This window comes from Peromyscus maniculatus, chromosome X (genome assembly GCF_049852395.1).
Source record: "Peromyscus maniculatus bairdii isolate BWxNUB_F1_BW_parent chromosome X, HU_Pman_BW_mat_3.1, whole genome shotgun sequence".
In the NCBI taxonomy this organism is placed as follows: Eukaryota; Metazoa; Chordata; class Mammalia; order Rodentia; family Cricetidae; genus Peromyscus; species Peromyscus maniculatus.
Window position 1 is genome coordinate 115,603,286 of NC_134875.1, and position 20,941 is coordinate 115,624,226.

General features: G+C 40.7%; 1 non-coding gene across 1 annotated transcript; it reads right to left on the reverse strand.

The window, feature by feature from the left end:
- Window positions 1-20,346: 20,346 nt before the first annotated feature.
- LOC121825952 (U6atac minor spliceosomal RNA) lies at window positions 20,347-20,466 on the reverse strand. The gene has a single exon (XR_006068313.1). It is a non-coding gene; the product is annotated as a U6atac minor spliceosomal RNA (small nuclear RNA).
- Window positions 20,467-20,941: the final 475 nt, after the last annotated feature.

Genomic DNA, 20,941 nt, shown 5'->3' on the forward strand with positions numbered 1-20,941 from the left:
AGGCCAGAAGAAAGGCAGTCTTTGAAGAGAGGTTATGACGGAGGGATTAGGATTCTGGGTAAAACATGAGGATGAGGTCAGGTATTTGAGTGCTAAAGTGGAAGTCAGCTTTTAACATGGGCAAGAAACAGCACTTTCTGAGCCTGGAGGACGCTAGTTAAGGGTAGTAATGGGTAAACACGTGTTCATAAGGAGGCTGGGCTGAGAGTTAAAATCCATTCTCTACAAGGAAAGAGATTTTGTCATCTGCTGGGAGTGTGAGGGGTCATGGATGAAATAGTGTCTTCAAGAGAGTGGTGACAGTTTCTGGGAAGAATGTGGGAGGAATCTGCCGAAGCTCGGGTGAAACGGTCGAGGGTGGTTCCTGGGTGTCCAACTCAGATGGAAGCAATGACAAAAAGGCAGTAGTGGCTAGCTCCAGGGTTGTGTGATTTCTCCCTGCTGTGCTCAGCTTCCAGACGTCCAAACAGGGAATGCAAATTACACCACAACCCAGCCATTGCTTTTCACAGCCCTGCTGACAGTCATTACAAGATAGGAGTTCATGGGAATCCAAAGCTTTGGTCCACGGTGTCTAGGAGAGGAAGAGAGGCTAGGAATGAGGTGACATGCTGGGAGCAAATGGAGGGATTAAAAGCATCCTCATTGGATGCTCACTGTAACCTCTCATCTAAATAGTTTGATCAATCTAACTTTACACGGGAAGAAACAGAGACTCGGAATGTGAGTTGCTGTGTTTGGTGAGGCACTAAGTAACCAAGACAATCCAAACTTTTCCTATTCCACTGTATCTAGCCTTGTCTGACTCAACATTGCTGATCCTGTTCTGTTAATCTTGTTACCTTGGCTGGATTTGGAGTCACCTAGGCGATACACCTCCAGGTGTGTCTGTTAAGGTGTTACCAGAGAGGATTAACTGAAGAGGGAAGACCCACCCTGAATGCGGACAGCACCATCCTATGGTTTGTGTTGAATGAAACTGGACGGAGGAGAAAGTGGATGAACACTCGCATGTGTCCCTCTCTGCTTGCTTTTGGAGGATGCGGTGTGACCAACCAATTCATGCTCCTCCCACCACAGCTCAAGCTGCTTTTGCTACCATGCTTCTTCTACTGTGGTGGACTGTACTCAAACTAGCAGCCGAAACAGACTCTTCCTTCAGTAGGTTGATTCTTGTCAGGCATTTGGTTAGAGCAATGGGACAGCAAATAGAAAGATTATATAAGAGAATATTTTTACATATGCAAATTTAACTCAAATCACTTCAGGCCTCACCAGTCTGTATCTATACAAATGAAGTCACAGCAACCCAAATTTTATTTGCTTATTTCTTCTGGTTTTGCAATACAATGCTTTATCTTTAGGCAAAGCCCCCTTGTTCCAAGAATTAAAAAAAAATCTGGGGGTGTCACATATACTTATAAACATGTCCCTTCTCATTGGGTGCTTTCATCCATTACTGGGTGATAGTGCATATCACTGCCCCTTATGGTACCATGCAGTGGTGCCGCAACCTGCATGGCTTTGAGGTTGATCTGACTGAGTGACAAGGGTATGAAGAAAGGACAGACACACAGACACACTTGCAGAAATCCTGAGATCAGGTAGGCCATAGGCTCTGATGGAGACCTACCAGCAGCAGCCCAGAAACTCAACACACTTATTTTATACATCTGAATCGGGAAGGCATGTTCATGGTTCACAGCTGAACAAAGAGGGGGTCTTTTAGGAGAGCAGTCTTTGGTTGCAGTCATTCCGGAGAAGGAAGCTAAAGTGACAATTTCTATTTACACTGGTTTTAGGTAAAGACCAACCATCAGTAAAATCCATTGGACTAGAGGAAGGCTTTGGCATCCTTCTAAGCCTGACTCAGGGCAAGGATTTGCCATTGCCATGGATCTGAGCATTAGGGTCCTGGACACAGCTGTGTTCATGTCAACAATTCATACTTACTCGGGACTTCTCTGTTCTGCACACAATGGTCTTCAACTTTCAGAGAAGTTCCTTACATATAAAGAAAGAGACATTGTCACTTATCTAGGGTAACAAATCTTTTAAGTAGTAGAGAAGAAATGAAAGCTGAAGTAGAATTATTTTTTAGCTGTTTTCAGGCGATTGGCACTACTTAACACCAAGCCCACATAAAGCACATTTGAAGAATGATCTCTCCTTCAGCTTGTAAATACTGCATACATCACTGGGAGAGTTTCTTCTAAGGCTTTGTAGAATTTACTAGTGACACTTGCCGGCTTTGAAATTCATCAACAACCTGAATTCTTTTGTGAAAAAAAAAATCTAAGTTTTTCAATTGATTTGTTTTTATTTGTGGATATGTCCATGCATGCATGTATATGCATGCACATGTCTCCTCCATTGCCCTTGGATGCTATAAGAGGGCATCAGATCTCCTGGAACTGGAGTTACAGCTGATGGTTAAGCAACCTGATGTGGGTGCTGGAAACTGAATTCTGGTCCTCTGGAAGAGCAGCAATGATTCTCAAGCTATTTTGCCAGGCCCCTATTTATTGCAGTGTTAAAATACCTCCTTTTGAGCTAGTTTTTATAATGTAGGTTTTGTGTACATAATCTTAGTCTTGTTTTGTTTTGTTTTACAGATGTATTTGCAGGGTATTTTATGAAGTAGTCTCTACCTCTCCTCGTGCCCTCTCATCCGTGGCTTCTGCGGCTGTTTCTAATTTTTCATTTCTTATTTTGTAAATTTGTGGTCACCTATTCTTCCCTTAATTACATTAACTTGTTATTTACTCACGTTCTTTAAAAAACATTTTGGGTGATTTATTTATTAATAATACTGTTTTGGTTCTGACTTTATTTTTAGACTTAATTAATTTCTCTCCCCTTTTCTTTAGCTGGATGCCTAATGAAATTTTCTTACTCTTCTTTAATTATTTATGACAGAACTTTTCTCTGAGCTCCAAATTAGCTCTAGACTGTAAGTATTGATAGTTCTTCCTTTGTCATTTTTTTTTGCTAGATAGTTTTTAAACTCTACTCAAGAACTGTTGAGTTAGTTTTACATTTTTTCCACGTGAAAAAGTTTTTTAAAAGTTTGATTAATTTCAAGTTTTTTTTGCAATGTGTTCAGAAAGTGTTTCCTGTACCAGTTCTGTCTTGGAAGTTAGCACAGTTTTTGATGGCCTAATAGGTAGCTGCTTTCCCCAGAATACTAAAAGGAAGTATTATGTATTATGTAGTCTATGTGTACCGTAGCATGAGTGTGAAAGTCAGAAGATATCTTGCTAGAATCTGTTCTCTCCTTCCACCATGTGGGTCCCAAGGATTGAACTTAGGTTACCAGGCTTGGCAGCAAGCACCTTTGCCTGATGAACCATCTCGCAGGCCCATTTTTTAAAAAATGACAAATAGGAATTTTAGTAATTAATATTGCAATTAACATTACAACAACGTGCTGAAAATTTTCACTGTAGCTAAAACAGTGTAAAAGGGGTCATTGATTAAAATGTGAGACATTTCCTTCTAACATGTGTTACTTCTTTCAGGCAAGAAGTATGGCTCCACTTTGAATATCTGGATATACTCTCCCACCAAAGCTTCTGCCCAGAGCTACATAGGTTGTCCTGTGTTAGAATCTGTTCACTGCACAATTTGTGCAACCATCCTTAGAGTCTCATCCACAGACAGCAGTGTTCAGTGGGCTTTGCCATCAGGCATAACTGTATGATGATTTTGCTATGTGGCAAGGTTGCTCTTTTTATAATATTGAAAATTCCCAGTATTGCACTTTTAATATTTCTAATAGTATCTGCTGTGGTTCAAAGATTTGTCCCCTCCAACACTCTTGTTGAAATTTAATTGCCATTATGAAATTATTAAGAGGTAGACTTTGGACTAGAGATGTGGATCAGCTGGTAGAGTCTACCACATATAAGGTCTTGCCTCAATCCCCGGCACAAAATGAATCAAGCATGGTTATACATTGTGTAATTCCAGAACTCAGGAGGTGGAGGCAGGGGGATCAAGTTATCCTTGACTATGCACTGAGTTTCAGAGCAGCATGATTTACATGAAACCCTGTGTCTTGGTTACTTTTCTATTGTTGTGATGAAAATGCATGATCAAAGCAATTTATAAAAGAAAGTGTTTAATTGGGCTTATGGTTTCAGATGGCTAGAGTCCATGATGGCAGAGTGAAAGGAATAGTTGTGACATCACATGTTGGTCCACAACCAAGAGGCAGAGAGAGTGAACCAAATGAGAATCATGTGGGCTTTTGAAACCTCAAAGCCCATCCTCAGTGACACACCTCCTTCAATTAGGTCACACCTCTAATTTTTCCCAAACAATCCAATCAACTGGGGACCAAGCATTCAAATAAATGGGGATCATTCTCATTCAAATCACCATACCCTGTCTCATTTTTTTTTAAAGAAAAAGGTGGTACTTCTAATAGATGATAAGCTATGGATGCTACAATATCATGGGTAGGGTTTGTGCCACTGTGAAAGGGCAAGTTCATCCTGGGAAGATGGCTCAGTGGTTAACGTGCTTACCATGGGAAGCATCAGGGCCAGAGTTGGAATCCCTAAATCCATGTAAATGCTGGGTGAGTTTGTATACCCATGCATTATTCCAGCCTTAGTATGTGGAGACAGGAGAATCAGCTAGCTAGGAAGACCAGAGTATCAGTGAGCTCTTTGATTGAGAGACCTTGCATTCAACAAATGAGATAGAGGAAGGTGTGGATTATACACATTAGTAATTAACTCTGAGTCACCAATAGTGCATCAGTGCCACATTAAGGAAATAAAAGCACTTGAGGGAAGAAATAATGAAAGCATTTCCCCTTGGAATTGGTAAACCAAGAGTGAGTCCAGATTTGAATTCTCTACTGTATGCTCCCTGTGTCTTCCATCCTCCGTCTGTCTGTTGTGTGAGTCTGAACCTGTGCCTGCCTGAAGGCTGTCTTGTGTGGACTGCTGTGTGAGTGGTGTCTGTCTGTGTCCCTAACAAAGGGCTTCCTTCACCCTGTGTTTATTGAACATCATAGAAAGCACCACATGGGGAAGGGATGGGACACTTTACAGACATCTCTAGCAGAGTTTTACAAGGGCTTAAGTAACTGGCTCCATCTAATTCCAACTGACCCAGACAACAAACATCATTGTTTATCAACCAATATCAACCAATATCCATAAATGGATGCTTCTTTTTTTCTTTCTTTCTTTCTTTTTCTTTTTTTCTTTCTTTCTTTCTTTCTTTTTTTTTTTTTTTTTTTTTTTTTTTGGTTTTTCAAGACAGGGTTTCTCTGTGTAGCTTTGCGCCTTTCCTGGAACTAGCTTTGGAGACCAGGCTGGCCTCGAACTCACAGAGATCCGCCTGCCTCTGCCTTTCCAGTGCTGGGATTAAAGGCATGCACTACCACCGCCTGGCGGATGCTTTCATTTATGGTAGAGTTTAGGATGTTGCTTTCACCTTCTGTATTTGCTGCTTTCAGTAAATAATACACATGCATTATCTGAGTTAGGGGCACGGAAGGATATGTAACTTAAGACTGCAGCTACGCCTTAGCTTAGGTTGTAAAAGCTGATCATGTGGGAAATTCAAGGCAAGTAAGGTTGGTTGTTACATTGTTCCTTTAAAAGCAGGTTTAACAGTTTGAGTATACAGTAGGATGACAGTCTTAAGTGACCTCAAGGTGTATTGTTAACTCTGGCTCTAAGGTCCAGCAAAGGTAGAGAGAGAGAGAGAGAGAGAGAGAGAGAGAGAGAGAGAGAGAGAGAGAGAGAGAGAGAGAGAAGGCAAGTTCAGCTCCCATTTTGACTCTCTTGCCTTTCTGTCCTTTGCTATGTGAGGATCTAGACAATGTTTATGTTTGGGAAGAAAAGAATAGCCTCACCAGACATCATACCAACTGGCATCCTAACCTTACACTTTCAGCCTTCAGAACTATAAAGTAGTACATTTTTGTTTATCAACTGCTGCACCTATGGAGTTATGTGATAGTGACACAAAATGGACTAACAGAATTTCCGTCTGTAAAAGACATATGTTATGGGACTGGTGAGATGGTTCTGTAGGTGAAGACACTTGCTGCCCAGTCTGATGACCTGAGTTCATTCATTGAAGCCACATAGCAGAAGGAGGACAACATTTGCAAGATGTCCTCTGACCTACACACACACACACACACACACACACACACACACACAGAGAGAGAGAGAGAGAGAGAGAGAGAGAGAGAGCAAATAAATAAATGTAAAAAGAAAAAGACACATACATTACATATATTATTATGCCTTTTCATAAAGACCAGTAAAAGTATTTTGCATTTCCCCTCACACTGATGCTAGGGATTTTTTAAGAAAAGTTTTCCTCTGCTACTCTATGAAGTATTTTTTCTGAGAAAGTATCCCGTGGGGAAGTGAGTAAAATTTGATTAAAACCCACAAAATAATGACTAGATTAAAATTTTATAATGAGCTCCTTTTATGTGCTAAGTAGGCGATGTGGCTGGTGATAAGCATAAAAGAATGAAATCGGGTCTCCGTTCTGAGAAACCTCATGAGGCAGAGAAGCAGGTCTGTGAAGGGGAATTGGATGAACTGGCCTGGCAGTAGGATGCTACAGTGGAACTCCAGATTTCTTACTGGTTTGTGTGTTTACCTGGAGATTTGAAGACATTTGAGAAAATCATATGCCTAGTTACTTGAGTGCCCAACATAATGAGCTCTATTAGGACATCTTCATAATAAGATGCCATTACCATGATGAGCTAGGAAATTGCTGCCAAAATTTATCTGTGACAACCGCATATTTAATTCATATTTTCTCCAGCTCAATCTTTCTTTTTTGAATTTATTTTTAGGTTAAGTAGCATGGAAAATAAGCTGATTTCCAAATACTTTATGTTTACAAAGCAAAAGTTTGGTTTTAGAAAGGGTAAGATAGTTTGGGTTTAGAGTTTTTGCTATATTTTATGAATAAATATTTTTATTCATAAAGGATATTTATTTTAGGGAAAGTCATATTGGTACATGTTTTGCATATTGCAGATAAGAAATTTGCTATACTGACAAATGACATACATAGGAAAATTGAAAGTGATGCTGTCTGAATGAGTAGCATGTATTAGAAGTAACTAGTCCCAAGTTATTGTTTCAAATGTTCAAGATCTATGTAGCTCCCATTCTAGAATTTACAAATTGTAATCCCAGATGAGCATCTCTTTGATTCTGTAAATGGATATGAGGGGTCAGTGGAGAGATAGCTCAGTGGTTAAGAGCACTTGCTGCTCTTGTAGAGGATTTGATTCTCAGCACACACATCTGGAGACTCACAACAGTCTCTAACTTCAGTTCCAGGCAATCTACTGCCTTCTCCTAGCCTCCATGGGCATCAACACACAAGTGGTGCATGTACACACATGCAGGAACACACACACACACACACACACACACACACACACAAATGTCTTTTAAAGATTGGGCCTAAGGACCATCAGAAGGATTGAATGAAATTAGCATGCAGAAGTCTTTGTAATCTGAAATGCCTTGTAAATAAGGTGCAATGAGGGGATAAATTACTGATTTGTTAGCAAATTAACCCCCTGAAACAGAAACCTTTTATCTTAGAGCTTTGAGGGTCTGGTGCTGGTAAGGGTGTAGTCAAAGTATAGCCTGAGGATGCAGTCATTTCAAGACTCAAATGGGAAAAAATATCTGCTTCCAGATCTATCCACATGATTGCTGACAGGCTTCAGATTCTTGATGGCTGGTATCCAGAGGGATCATTTCTTCTACATGGTCCTGCCCAGGAGATGGATCAAAATAGACCAAGTAGCTTCATCAGAATACGTGAAAAGAATGAGACAGTGTGTCAAGATTCAAAGTGGAATTATAGCCTTAAATCTAGACTAAAATTATTGTTTGTCACTTTTGCCATATTTCATTCATTGAAAGCAAATGACGAGGACAAGCCTGCATTTGAGGGAGGGACTCCCATAAGGGCATGTGAGGATAGTTGGAGGCTATCAGAAATGCTTAACTTGCCAGGAGTAGATAACAAATAACTTTCCAACATCAGGTGTGAGGGCTTTACACTTCATCATTCCAGTTCTCAGGAGTCTGAGGTCAGAGGGTTATGAGTTTCAGGCCAGGCTGGACTGAATAGTAAGCTTCAGGCCAATTGGGCTATACAATGAGATGAAACAAAGGAATGAAAAAACACAATACTAAAAATGTATACAATCTTTGTGTATGTGCATGCATATATCACATATATATATATGTTTACATAATATACATCCTTCTATAACATAAGAGATGACCAGTAGAAAGACATTGTATGCTTCAAATGTGCAGTAAGTGCTATTTCTTGCACTCATTCATTATACATACACATTTAAGACAGGGTCTTGAACTCACCATGTACTTCAGGCTGGCTTTGAACTTCGGATCTTTCTGCCTTAGCCTCCCTATCCCCCAAGTGCTACCACCATGCCTGGCTTCCACAGATATTTGTGATGTGCTTGTATTTGCTAGACATTGAGTTTATTGCAGGGAGCTTTGATAATAAAGAGGAAGGCATGAGGCACAGAAAACATGTGTAGTAGAATTAGATGAATAACTCATCTTAGAAATTTCATGACTTTATTTTTCAGAAGCATGAAGAGAACAGTGTATTTTTCTATTTACTTCTTTGATTTCCTCCAATGAATAACCATCCTTATTCTAAGACCTAGCCATTCTTTAAAAAAAATTTTGAGACACATCTGGAGTGCTGAGAATATAGACTTGTTAAACCATGTCCAACTTATGCGGTGCTTGGAACTGAACCCAGGACTTTATGCATGTTTGGAGACCCTCTGCCAACTGATCTACACCCTGATCTTCTCCCACCCCATGCCAAACCACCCTTATATACTGAATTCAGCACCACATGTCTTCCCTTTTTTCTCTCACATCATTTATCTTCTTGCTGGTTCATTTCCATCAGCACAGAAGCAAGTGGACACATCTCCTATCTTTAAAATGATAATGATCCCTAACCCACCCTGAATGCCCCGTTTAACTACCCACCCATTTCTCTTATTGAGAGCCAATCTCCATCAGTTGCCTCCACTGCTTCAATTCCTCCTCCACCTGTCCACAGAATTATTCTTCTGATGTCATCAGTGATCCTCATCTTGCCACATCCCAGAGTCTCTCAACTTTGGCACTGTTGACATTTGGGGGCCTTGGAAAACTTTTGCTAAGGCAAGCTGCCCCATGTCTTGTGAGGTGTTATTCAAATCACTAACTGGATGCCACTGTCATTGTCTCAATGGTGACAATTAGAAATAGCTTCAGGCATTGATGAATGTAACTGGGGGTCTAATCACTCAGAATTGAGAAGCGGTGTTATCCTACAGTCAGTATACCTACCTTACTGCCTTTCATCAGCATGAACCACAGTCAATCACTTACCCTTCTTTTTTTGTGGTAGAATATACCCCACATAAAGCTTATTCTTTGAACCATTTTGCCTGTATAATTCCAGTGATGTTAAGCACACCATTAACTCTTCCCTATTCAAACTCTTCCTTCTCATAATTTCTAGTAGTAATGGCCTGGCTTTCCTTCTGCCTTACCAGGTGCCCCTCCTCAGTGATTCTTGCTGGCTATATTCATTGTCCAAAGAACAATCATTGAGTATCTCTGGGACTCAGTAGTCAAGCCTTATCTCTGTATCTATTTATTTCTTAGGCAATTCCATGATCCAAATGACACTGAAACAAATAACTCTCAAAGTTCTATCTTCAACATGTCTCCTCAGAGCTTCTGCCATGCATATCCAGTTGTCTATTCAACATCGCCACCTTAAATAGACTCAACATATTCACTCTTCCCAAGCTCTTGACATCCTGCTGGCCCTTGCTTTCCAAGGGCTCTCATTTTTGTTAAATGCACCACCATTCTGTTACTCAGAGAAGATCTAGATGCAATCCATAATTGTCTCCTGTCGCTAGTATCCTCTCTCCAACTATAACCCAAATATCACTATTTGGGTTTGTTTACTTCTGTTGCTCATCCAAATTAAGCCAATATATAGATGCAGCCATCAAAATGGCCTCAACATGTCATCCTATGTCTCCTCTGGTTCAGCTCCAGTACGCTGCACAGAGCACTGCATATCATATATGTAACTATGAATGGATGTATATGTGTGTACACACATGGTCACACACATGCCCAGCATTCTAGTAGCTTCTTTTCTCACTTGAGATTGAATCCTAACTTCTTCCCTTGACTGAAAAGCACTGTATTAACTGGGGCCTGCTAACAACTTTGACGTCACATCTCCTAGTGTCCATTTCATTCACTTGGTTGTAGCTGCAGCAGCCTTGCTGTTGTTCCTCAAGGCTTTCTTTGTTGCTACGTCAGGGCCAGTGCATCAGGTGCTTCCTCAGACTGGGGTCCCTGTCCCTAGACTGTCACATGATTTATTTTCTCCTGTCATTCTTAACCAAGCTGTAATTTCACCTGGTCATCCCATCTACTCCCTTTCCCCTTTCACCTGGATAAGTGCCTCCCTCTACAGATTTTTTTTTCAAATTCTAGGTAGGTTTATTTATTTATTTATTCATTTATTCAGAGAAAGTCTAACTATGTAGCTCCGACTGGCCTGGAACTCTCTCTATAGATGAGATGAGACTGATCTTAAGTGCACAGAGATCTGCTTGCCTCTGCCTCCCAAGTGCTGGGATTAGAGGCATGTTTCACCATACCTTGCCTTACGTTTAGATTTAACCTTCATGTGTGTGCATGTTTTGTGTCTCTGTGGGTATGCATAGATGACTACAGTGCTCATGGTAGCTAGAAGAAGGTATTGGATTCTCTAGAGCTAGAGTTACAAGTGGTTGTGAGCCAACCAATGTGCATGCTGGGAACAAAACTCAGATCCTCTGCAAGAGCAGCAAGTGTTCAAGCTGTTACAACAACTCTCCAGCCCCTGTCCACACAACTTTTCCCCCACAAATACTTAAAACCTGCTTGATATTTTAATGCAGATTTATTTGTGTATTGTCCAGTTTCCCCAGGAGTAAGGTAAACTCTATGGGTGAAAATAGCATGTTCACTGTAGAAGGAAGTGGCCATTTTCCATAGAGAGAAAGGAAGCACACAATGACAAGTACAAAGGTTCCATATGTTTCTTTAGCCGGGGCTGAGAATCACTGCTCCAAGTGATGGTATATACATAGATAACTAGACCATAGACAGACAATTGTATTCTAATTTCTATTGTACCAAAATTCAGTATTTGTTGTTTGCACAAAAAAGTCTGGTTCCAACTACTGAAATTTTATACACACACACACACACACACACACACACACACACACGTGTGTGTGTGTGTGTATACATATACATATATACATTATATATATGTATATATATATATATATATATATATATACTTTAGCATAGCTAATTCTTTAAATAAAAAGGCAAAATTACTTAGTTCTTCACTGGAGCAAATAATTATCATTGGTAGAAACACAAAAGACAATTAAGCAATTTGTCTTCATTGATGTTGTTGGGGAGACGAGATGTATCACTTATGCTTGAATTTATTGTGATTGATTTACTTAAAACAAGTTCTCTCACTAGGAAAAGAACTCATATCCATTATCAAAATTTTCAGAGACTAGAGTAATTGAAAAACATAGAAATACTACCATTAATGCCCCCTTTAAAACTAAGAATAATATTTGTTTTAGTTTTTTTATGAGAGTCTTAAGGGGAACAAGAGGATTAAAGATGAAAGAAATCTTGCTCACAAATTATAAGCAATCTATTCTAGCTAGTTTGGTATCACTTCTCACCATGATCAACACTGAGTCCCCAACAGAGTGCCATATCTGCTAAAACAACTGGTGTGGTGTGTGCTCGCTCTCCTAACTTGACCCTACACAGTGTAATATGGTATAATTCTATCCCACAGGCTCAGCTCAGGGACTGATGGAAACCTTACACATGGCATATGTAAGTGTTGACTGAATCACAGCCTGAGTGATTGGGTGATGAAAGCCTATTGTTGTCAGAAATGATCCTGAAAAGTTCAAATGCAGGCTCCAGTGTGTTATGTGGGGGCAGCTATGATTTTCGTTTAAAATCAGAATGTGGAGAGTTCTGTAACTGAGGTGTTGTGAAACGGGAAGAGGTGACATTAATTCCATTGATGCTGATGGCATATACAGAAACCATGAAAGACCCCATGAAGGAAGTGTGTGCTGAAGAATGAGTAAGTTCTTGACATGTGAATGGGTTCAGGGAATTTCAGGGGAAGGAACAAACTGAACCCTTTCCAGAGCCTGTAAATGGAAGATAGACTTAAGAAATGGTGAGTAGTAGAATCGATTTCTTAAAAAAGATGGGCAGTAGAGTAGCGTACAAAGGGAGCTACAGCAAGTCATCAGATTGGTACCAGCTGTATTTTTCCATGCCCAGGAAACTCATTGAAAATACATTATCTATAAAATCCATGAAAATTGTGTCTCTGTGACTTATTGCTGAGTCCTGGCCTAGGTTAGGTGTAAGTGACTAGCACAGCACCTGCCATGTAATAGGCACAGGACAGAATAAAACACAAAATCTTATCCACTGGAGTACACCAGGCTTTTACTTTTGGCCACCAACCAGCTCCCAAATCATGACATGGAGACTTTTTATGAGTTTTGAATGTTCAGCCTAGTTTACCTCGTTTCTGGCTAGCTCTTTTAAATTAAATTAACCTGTTTCTCTTTATCTAACTTTTGCCTTGGGGCTTTTTTCTTTTTCTTTCTGTATATCTTACTTTCACTGCTTCTCCTGTCTGTTTGTCTGTCTGTCAGCGGGTACCTGGCTTCTTGTCCTGGGCATCTCCCTCATTCTCTCCTCCTTCTCTCATTTTTCTCTTCTCCCTCGAGCCTAGATTTCCTCTCCTACTTATTCTCTCTGCCTGCCAGCCCTGCCTATGCTTTCTCCTGCCTAGTGATTGGCCATTCAGCTTTTTATTAGGCCAATCAGGTGCTTTAGACAGGCAAGGTGAAACAAATGCAGCATATCTTTACAGAATTAAGCAAATGCAGCATAAACAAAAGTAACACACCTTTACACAAAGTATTGCAGAGCATAAACAAATGTAACACATCTTTGCCTAGTTAAAATAATATTCCACAACACTGGAGCAAGCAACAAAGATGTCAATGGTGACCATATAATAACAGCTTCAGTAAAATCCTGGAAAGAGGAGACTTGTAACCCAAAAAGCTGGGTTAATCAATAATTTGGATGTATCTATATTTCTTTCTGCATCTATTGAAATATATTTTAAAAGCTGCATTTGAAAACTTCAGCATTTAGCATAGGCACTACTGCAGTGTGTATTTCATAAGAACATGTGAGCAAGCCAATATTGAGACAAAAATGAATTCTATCAATACTCATTCAAACTTAGGAGAAAGGAGCACGAATTCTTAGGACGAGAAGAAAGAAAGTTCCAGGAAAATGACTAGTCAATATGGAATGTGATTGAAGGGCTCCACAAAAAATTCATTCAAGAAAAAAAAAATGGGGTCTGAAAGAGTAACCTAAAACCATTCTGAGAAACTCTGTAAAAGGGAAACCTGGTAATATAACCTAGGGAGAATAATATTTGCAGAGTAACATTTATAGAGCAATACAAGTAAATTAAAAAAACAAACAAAGGCAATTATTGCCTTTAGGTAAAATGAAAATAAGGAAGGATCTATAATATTTTTATGCTGAGTTATCAAATTACACTTGCTTGGGCAAACTAATGGAAATGCCTGATACTGTTCTTAACAAAAAACTACAATCTAACAATACTTAGAGATGACAGTGGGAGAGCAGAGGGAATGGAGATGTTAAAGAACTTCATAATGACCTATCATTGTAGGAAGAAAATAATATCTATAATTGATAAAGCACAAGGTCATATATATTATTTAGAAAAGCAAAGTTACATATGCATGTTCAAAGAACCACTGAAAGAGTGGAATGGGGGGCTGCTAAGATGGCTCAGAGGGTAAACGAGCTTGCTGCCAAGCTGGATGACTGGGAGAGGCATGTGCATACCCAACCCCACATACATGCACACAAAATAAATCAAATTCAATAAATATTTTTAAAGATTCTAAACACTTTACCTCTTTTGAGACGAACAAGGAAGAAGGGGGAAGGGAAAGACATGAACCATTATTTTATTCTCATGCTTAACATAATGTAGCTTTTAAAAAAAATCTATGTTATCTTATTTTATATCACATTCATAAAAATTCATTTGAAGTGAAAATGTCTGAAAAATGTACCGAAATTATTAAGAGTAGGTATCTCTAAGGAGTGGGCTTGATGGAAAAGGGACCCTTTGCATCTCATTTTAAATCTCTATGCTCTTTGGAAATTTTCAACATAGCCACTCCAAACTTTTATCACTGGGATAATAACTAAGCATCCAAACTAAGAAAAAATATTACTGCAGGTTGACTTAGAAGCAGGCAATCAGCACAAATAACTTGTAACTTCTTCAAAAAATCAAGGTAAATTTGAACAGCTGAAATGGTTGAAAATCAATTAGTGCTATCATGTTAGAAATGCCACTGTTCACTGTCTCCAACCCTTTTGATACAGTGACATGGGACCAGGAGTCGAAATTTCTTCTTCCCTTAAGACTGCTACCATTTTTGTTTAAGAAGTTTATACATGCATAGAATATATTCTGAGCAAATCTATCCCCTTCCCCACTTCCAACTCTTTCCCTATTTTTAAAGTGCTTCCTGTTTATGCAGGGGTGTAGGCATGTCTACTGGAGCATGGGCAACTTCTCAGGGGCCACATCCCCGAAGAAAACTGGCTCTCTCCCCAACCCATCCCAGCAGCCATCAATTGCCAATAACTCCTCAGCTGAGTATGGCAACTAATGAGCCTTCTCTTCTCTATGCTGGAATTCTGGCTGGCTTGATTTTATGCAGGTTTTGTGCATGAAGTCACAGCTGTTGTGAGTCATATGTGCACGACCCTTGTCATGTCCAGAAAATGCTGTTTTGCTGTAGATGCCCACTGCCTTTAACTCTTTCCATTTTTCCATTTCTTCTTCTGCTATAGTACCTGAACCTTATTGGGAGAGGGTATGATGCAGATGTCTTATTTCAAAATGAATATTCCATGGTCTCTTATTTTCTGCATGTTGGCCATTTGGGGGTCTCTACACATACTGGCTAATTTGACCTCAACTTGACACAGGCTAGCGTCATCTGAGTGGAGGGAACCCCAACTGAGAAAATGCTGCCATAAGACTGGGCTGTAGATAAGCATGTAGGGCATTTTTTAAACTAGTGATTGATGGGGGAGGGCCAAGCCCATGGTGGGTGGTGCCATCCCTGGGCTGGTGGTCCTGGGTTCTATAAGAAAGCATCCCTGGGTTCTATATGAGCAAGCCAGTAAGCAGCACCCCTTCACGGTCTTTGCATCAGCTCCTGCCTCCAGGTTCCTGCCCTGTTTGAGCTCCTGTCCTGACTCCTCTCAATGAAGGACTACAATGTGGAAGTGCAAGCCAAATGAACACTTACCTCCCCAAGTTACTTTTGGTCATGGTGTTTCATTGCAGCAGTAGAAACCCTGACTAAGACACCATATTAATCACCATCTGTTGCAAAAAGAAGCTTCTCTGATAAAGATAGAAAGATGAAGTAATCTGCAGGAATAAGTTAAGAATTTAGGGGGCAGTTTATTACTCTGTCCATTTAGCAGAATAATAGCATTGAATTATCTTCCAGGGCCCATGATGTAGCCAGGCATGTTGGCCCAGTTAACAGTAACAGGTATAAGTTTTGTCTTGTGCAGCAGACTTTAAATCCAATCAAAAAGTAGTTACTTACTTCCATACCATTTTTTTGCCACTATTGCACCAGTGGACATATCTTGCCAAGCCAGTTATTACTGTAGCTCACAGAGCATAGCTAGGTAAGGCTGTTGCTTACTTTTATCCCCCTGTTAGCATGCATAGAACCCTTTAGCACTATAAAAGCTAGCTAGTAGAGATGAAGCTGCCAGGTGAATATCAGCTTGATTTCTCCAGGTTCTATGACTCAAGGAAGTGGTATCTTCATCAATAGGACCCTACCATCAATTTCTGGAGTATAATCAAGAGCATTGGCAATGCTTGAGGTGGGTTCAATTGGGACCCCCCTCCCACTGACTAGCAACTTGAAAAGAGGTAACCATTACCTGGCACTGGGCTTTTTGTCTGATCGCCTGTGCTATCTGGGTGAGGTGTCCCTCCATCATAGGGTAACTCCTTTTAAACTCCGTGTGTGTGTGTGTGTGTGTGTGTGTGTGTGTGTGTGTGTGTGTGTGTGTGCGCGCGCGCGCGCGCATGCGTGCGCGCATGCGTGTGTGTTTTAGGAAACTTCTACAGTAGTAGGTTTCCATCTTACTTTTCAAGGTTCTGTAGTGTTAGTTGTCACTCTCTGTGGTCCCTCCTTTACCCAGCTCTCCCATTTCTCATTAATTTGACCCTTTCAGGTCCATTATTCCCTTTTCCCTCTTCATACCACCTGTGTTCTAGTTTCCTTCCACTGAAATCTCCCTGCCTTCTATGGATACTCCAATTTAAGCACACTTACTTAAAGATTCAATACCAGAATCCATATATAAGAGAGAAGATGCAGCATTTGTCTTTTGGGGTCTGGGTTATCTCACTCTCAATGATTATTTCCAGTTCCATTCATTTACCTTTGAATTTCACTACTTTGCTTTGTTTTTTTTAACAGTCGAATAACATTATGTTGTGTGTTTGTATTGAGTTTTCATTATCCACTCATCAGTTAGTGGACATCTAGGCTATTTCCCTTCCCTGGGAACAGCCATGAACATGGATGAGTGTCTCTGTAGTGGGATATAGAGTCACTTGGAATATACTAGGAGTAATATAGCTGAATCATATAGTAGATCTATTTTTGGCCTTTTGAGGAAGCTCCACACTGATTTCCATAGTGGCTGCACTAGTTTATATTCCTACAAAAAGTGAATAAGTGTTCTTTCCCTACATCTTTGCCAGGGTTTGTCATCGTTTGTGTTTTTTATATTAGTCATTCTGACTGTAGTAAGATGACATTTCAAAGTAGTTTTAATTTGTGTCTCCCTGATGGCTAAGGGTGTTGAATACTTTTAAAAAATATTTCTGAAACATTTGTACTTCGTCTTTTGAGAATTCTTTGCCTGTTTTCTTGATGTTTAGTGTTTTAGTTTTGTTTTTTTATTATTGTTATTTTGTTTTTTGTATATTCTAGACACTAACCTCCCGCCAGACATACAGCTAGTAAAGATTTTCCTCCATTTTGCAGACTTCCTCTTAACTCAATTGATGGTGTACTTTGCTGTTCAGAAACTTTTTAGTTTCACGAGGCCACATTTGTTAACTGTTGGTTCAGTGCTTGTGCTACTGGAGCCCTATTCAGAAAGTCCTTTACTATCTGTACAAGTTTAAGCATATCCTTTAAACAGGATATAAAGGAGAACCTTTATCATATTCAGGGTTCCAGGTCTTGTGTTGAAGTCTTTAATCCATTTGACATTGAGTTTTGTGCAGGATGAGAAATAAGGGATATTTTCCTTCTACATGTAGCTATCCTGTTCCTGAAGAATTACACAAAATTCTTAATATAACACTTGCAAATTGAACTAAAGAGCATATCATAAAGATCATCCACTATGATCAAGTCAGCTTCATCCTAGAGATGTAAGGATGGTTCAATGCATGTAAGTCAATAAATATAACCCACTCCATAAATGGGCTAAAGAACAAAAGACTGCAACTGTTTTAAGGAAGTCTTGCTGAACTTCAAAATTACCATCTGATTGGAGAAAGGATTGAAATCTAGCTGACTCATAATCCAGGCAGGTAATGGGCATATTCCATCCTTTCCCTTTGTTATTATTGTTATCTAGTGCTTGGATGACTTTTTGTGTGTACTTGCATGTATACATGTAGGTACATTCATACAGGTACACGTTTGTGTGGGTGCATGTGTGTGTGACTAGAGGCCAACTTTCAGTGTTATTTCTCAGGAGCTATCCACTTTGAATTTTGAGACAGGGTCTCTCACTTGGCCCAGAGCTCATCAATTTGGTAAGGCTAACTGGCCACTGAGCCCTGGAGAGCCTCCTGTCTTCACCTCCCCAGTGCTGGCATAATAAACACATTCCACCATGCCCATTTTTTAAATATTTATTTAAAAATTTGTTTCATTTTACATACCAACCGCAGTTTCCCTTCCCTCCTCTCCCCCCTCTCCTCCTATCTTCTCCCCATTCCACTCCCATCCACTCCTCAGAGAGAGTAAGGCCTCCCAAGCCCCTCCCCCCTGCATCAAGGCTGAGCAAGGTATATCACCATAGGGAATGGCCTCCAAAAAGCCAGTTCACACACCAGGGATAAATCCTGCTCCCACTGCCAGAGGCCCCACAAACAGACCAAGCCACGCAACTGTCAGCCACATTCTGAGGGCCTAGTTTGGTTCCATGCAGGCTCCTCGGCACTCAGTCCACAGTCCATGAGCTCCCACTAGCTTGAGTCAGCTGTCTTTGTGGGTTTCCCCATCATGATCTTAAACCTCCTTGCTCATATCCCTCCTCCATCTCTTTGACTGGACTCCTGATGCTCAGCCTGGTGCTTGGCTGTGGATCTCTGCATCTGCTTCCATCAGTCACTGGATGAAGGTTCTATGATGACAATTAGGGTAGTCACTAATCTGATTACAGGAGAAGACCAGTTCAGACACCCTCTCCACTAATTGTTAGGAGTCTTAGCTGGGGTCATCCTTGTGGATTTCTGGGAATTTCCCTAGCACCAGTTTTCTCCCTAACTCCATAATGGCTCCCTCTATCAAGGTATCTCTTTCATTGCTCTCCCTCTCCATCCCTCCTCCTACTCGACCATCCCATCCCCTCATGTTCTCATCCTCCATCCCCTCCCCTCTCCTCTACCTCCTCCCAGTTTACCCAGGAGATCTTATCTATTTCCCAGGGAGTTTCATGTGTGTCTCTCTTAGGGTCTTCCTTGTTACCTAGTTTCTCTGAGGTTGTGGATTGTAACCTGGTTATCCTTTGCTTTATACTTAATATGCACTTACAAGTGAGAACATATCATATTTGTCTTTCTGGTACCATACCCATTTTTCACATGGGTTCTAGAAATTGAATTCAGGTAGTCTTGCTTGTATGTCAAGCAGTTTACCAACTGAGCTATCTCTCCAGTTCTGCCAATGAATGATATTCAATATCAAATGCATTGGATTGAATCAACTTTCAAGTCATATAACTTACTTTTTTAATTAATATTTTAAAGTAGCACACAAATTAATAGGTTCCATTGTGGCCTTTTCGTATATGATATGTGTCCCTTTGGCTGATTTCCTTCTTTCTCCCAGATGGTTCCACTTGTGCTTTCATGTATTCCATTACCTGATTCCCCCAATTTATATTATTACCGTGTCTATCCAGGAGAATGGAGGCCCCAGGAAGGCAAGGAATGTACTTTGGCTTGGCCACTTATGAGCAAGTTGAGTGTGCTGTTGTAGATTTGGGATCCTAGTACTTTATAGGCTGAGGCAGGAAGATTATGGGCAAGCCTGGCCTACATAGGAAGACCCAGTTAAAAAATTCATAAAATGTACAGGTCTAACTGGTCTGGGGAGGGGTCCAAGGGCTGTTCTGGAGCTGCCTGACTTGACCCTAATGTTGTCAGGCCTGCCCTTGGACTGCCCAGTATGGAACGGACATAGCCCATAGAGATTACATGGCCACCTCTCCTGTATAATGGTACCGCTGGGCCTCTGGTAAGGAAGCCTGGTGTGCAAATGGGCCAGTAAGCTAAGGGGCACTGGATGACTGTGTCAAAGCCTTGCTCGGCTCTGGCTCCAGGATGCTACAGGCACTTGAACCAAGAAATGGCACTGGGTCTTGTCCAGCCTACCTGGTCCTCTCAAAAGTGTTGGCACAGCAGAGGCTAGGTAGGAGAGCCACCCTTTCTGGGTGCTGAGTGATAAGAATCAGAGTTGACCCAGGATGAACCTCAATAATGGGGTGGCCTTTCTTTATCCTCCATGGCACTTTATGTTGATGTATGCTATGAGGAGAAGTGTTGCCTGATCTGAGATAGGTCTGTCCTTCTCAGGAGTTATGTTTGTTGGAACACATTGTGGTGCACCAGGATTAGCACAATAAATTGGGATCTGGGAGAGGAGTCTGAAGGTGGAGGTGCAGGGAACCAGAGGATAGGAGGAGCCTGAAAGGGAGCCTTGAGTGAGGGACACAGAAGGCAGCTGAAACATGTTGGTGAGATGGTACAAAGTAGGTGGCGATCCCTTAACTGTATGTGTATTGTTAGACCTGAAGACCTCCTCATCTTTGTCAATGGGAGTGCTAACTATCTTTCATACAATGCCCAAATCGTTTTTTAAGCTCTCAGTGTGCTAACCCCACTTCTTAGAGTTCTCTTTTGGGTACCATAAATGGCTGCTAAGGCCATTGACCAGCTATAGGATAAAGAAACATTCTCTACCCCACCTCTCTCTGTTGAGTGGGGAGTGAAAGGAGAGAACTGGAAAACATGAGTTTTCCTGCTTATACTTCCACAGAATGGCCTCTTGCTGGTGGCTTTTAACTGTCAACTTGACATAACCTTGTATCACTGGGGAAGGGAATCTTAGTGAGGGATTACCTAGATTCAGATTGGCCTGTTGGGGGGATGTCTTGATTGTTAATTGACATGGGAAGACCCGCCCTGAATGGCAGTATCCTTTCATGGGCTGGACCATGAACTATGTGAGAGTAGAGAAAGGTAGCTGACCATGAAGCAGCAAGCAAAGATGTGTTTATTCTCTTGACTATGGTTGGGATGCGACTACACCAAGGGACTT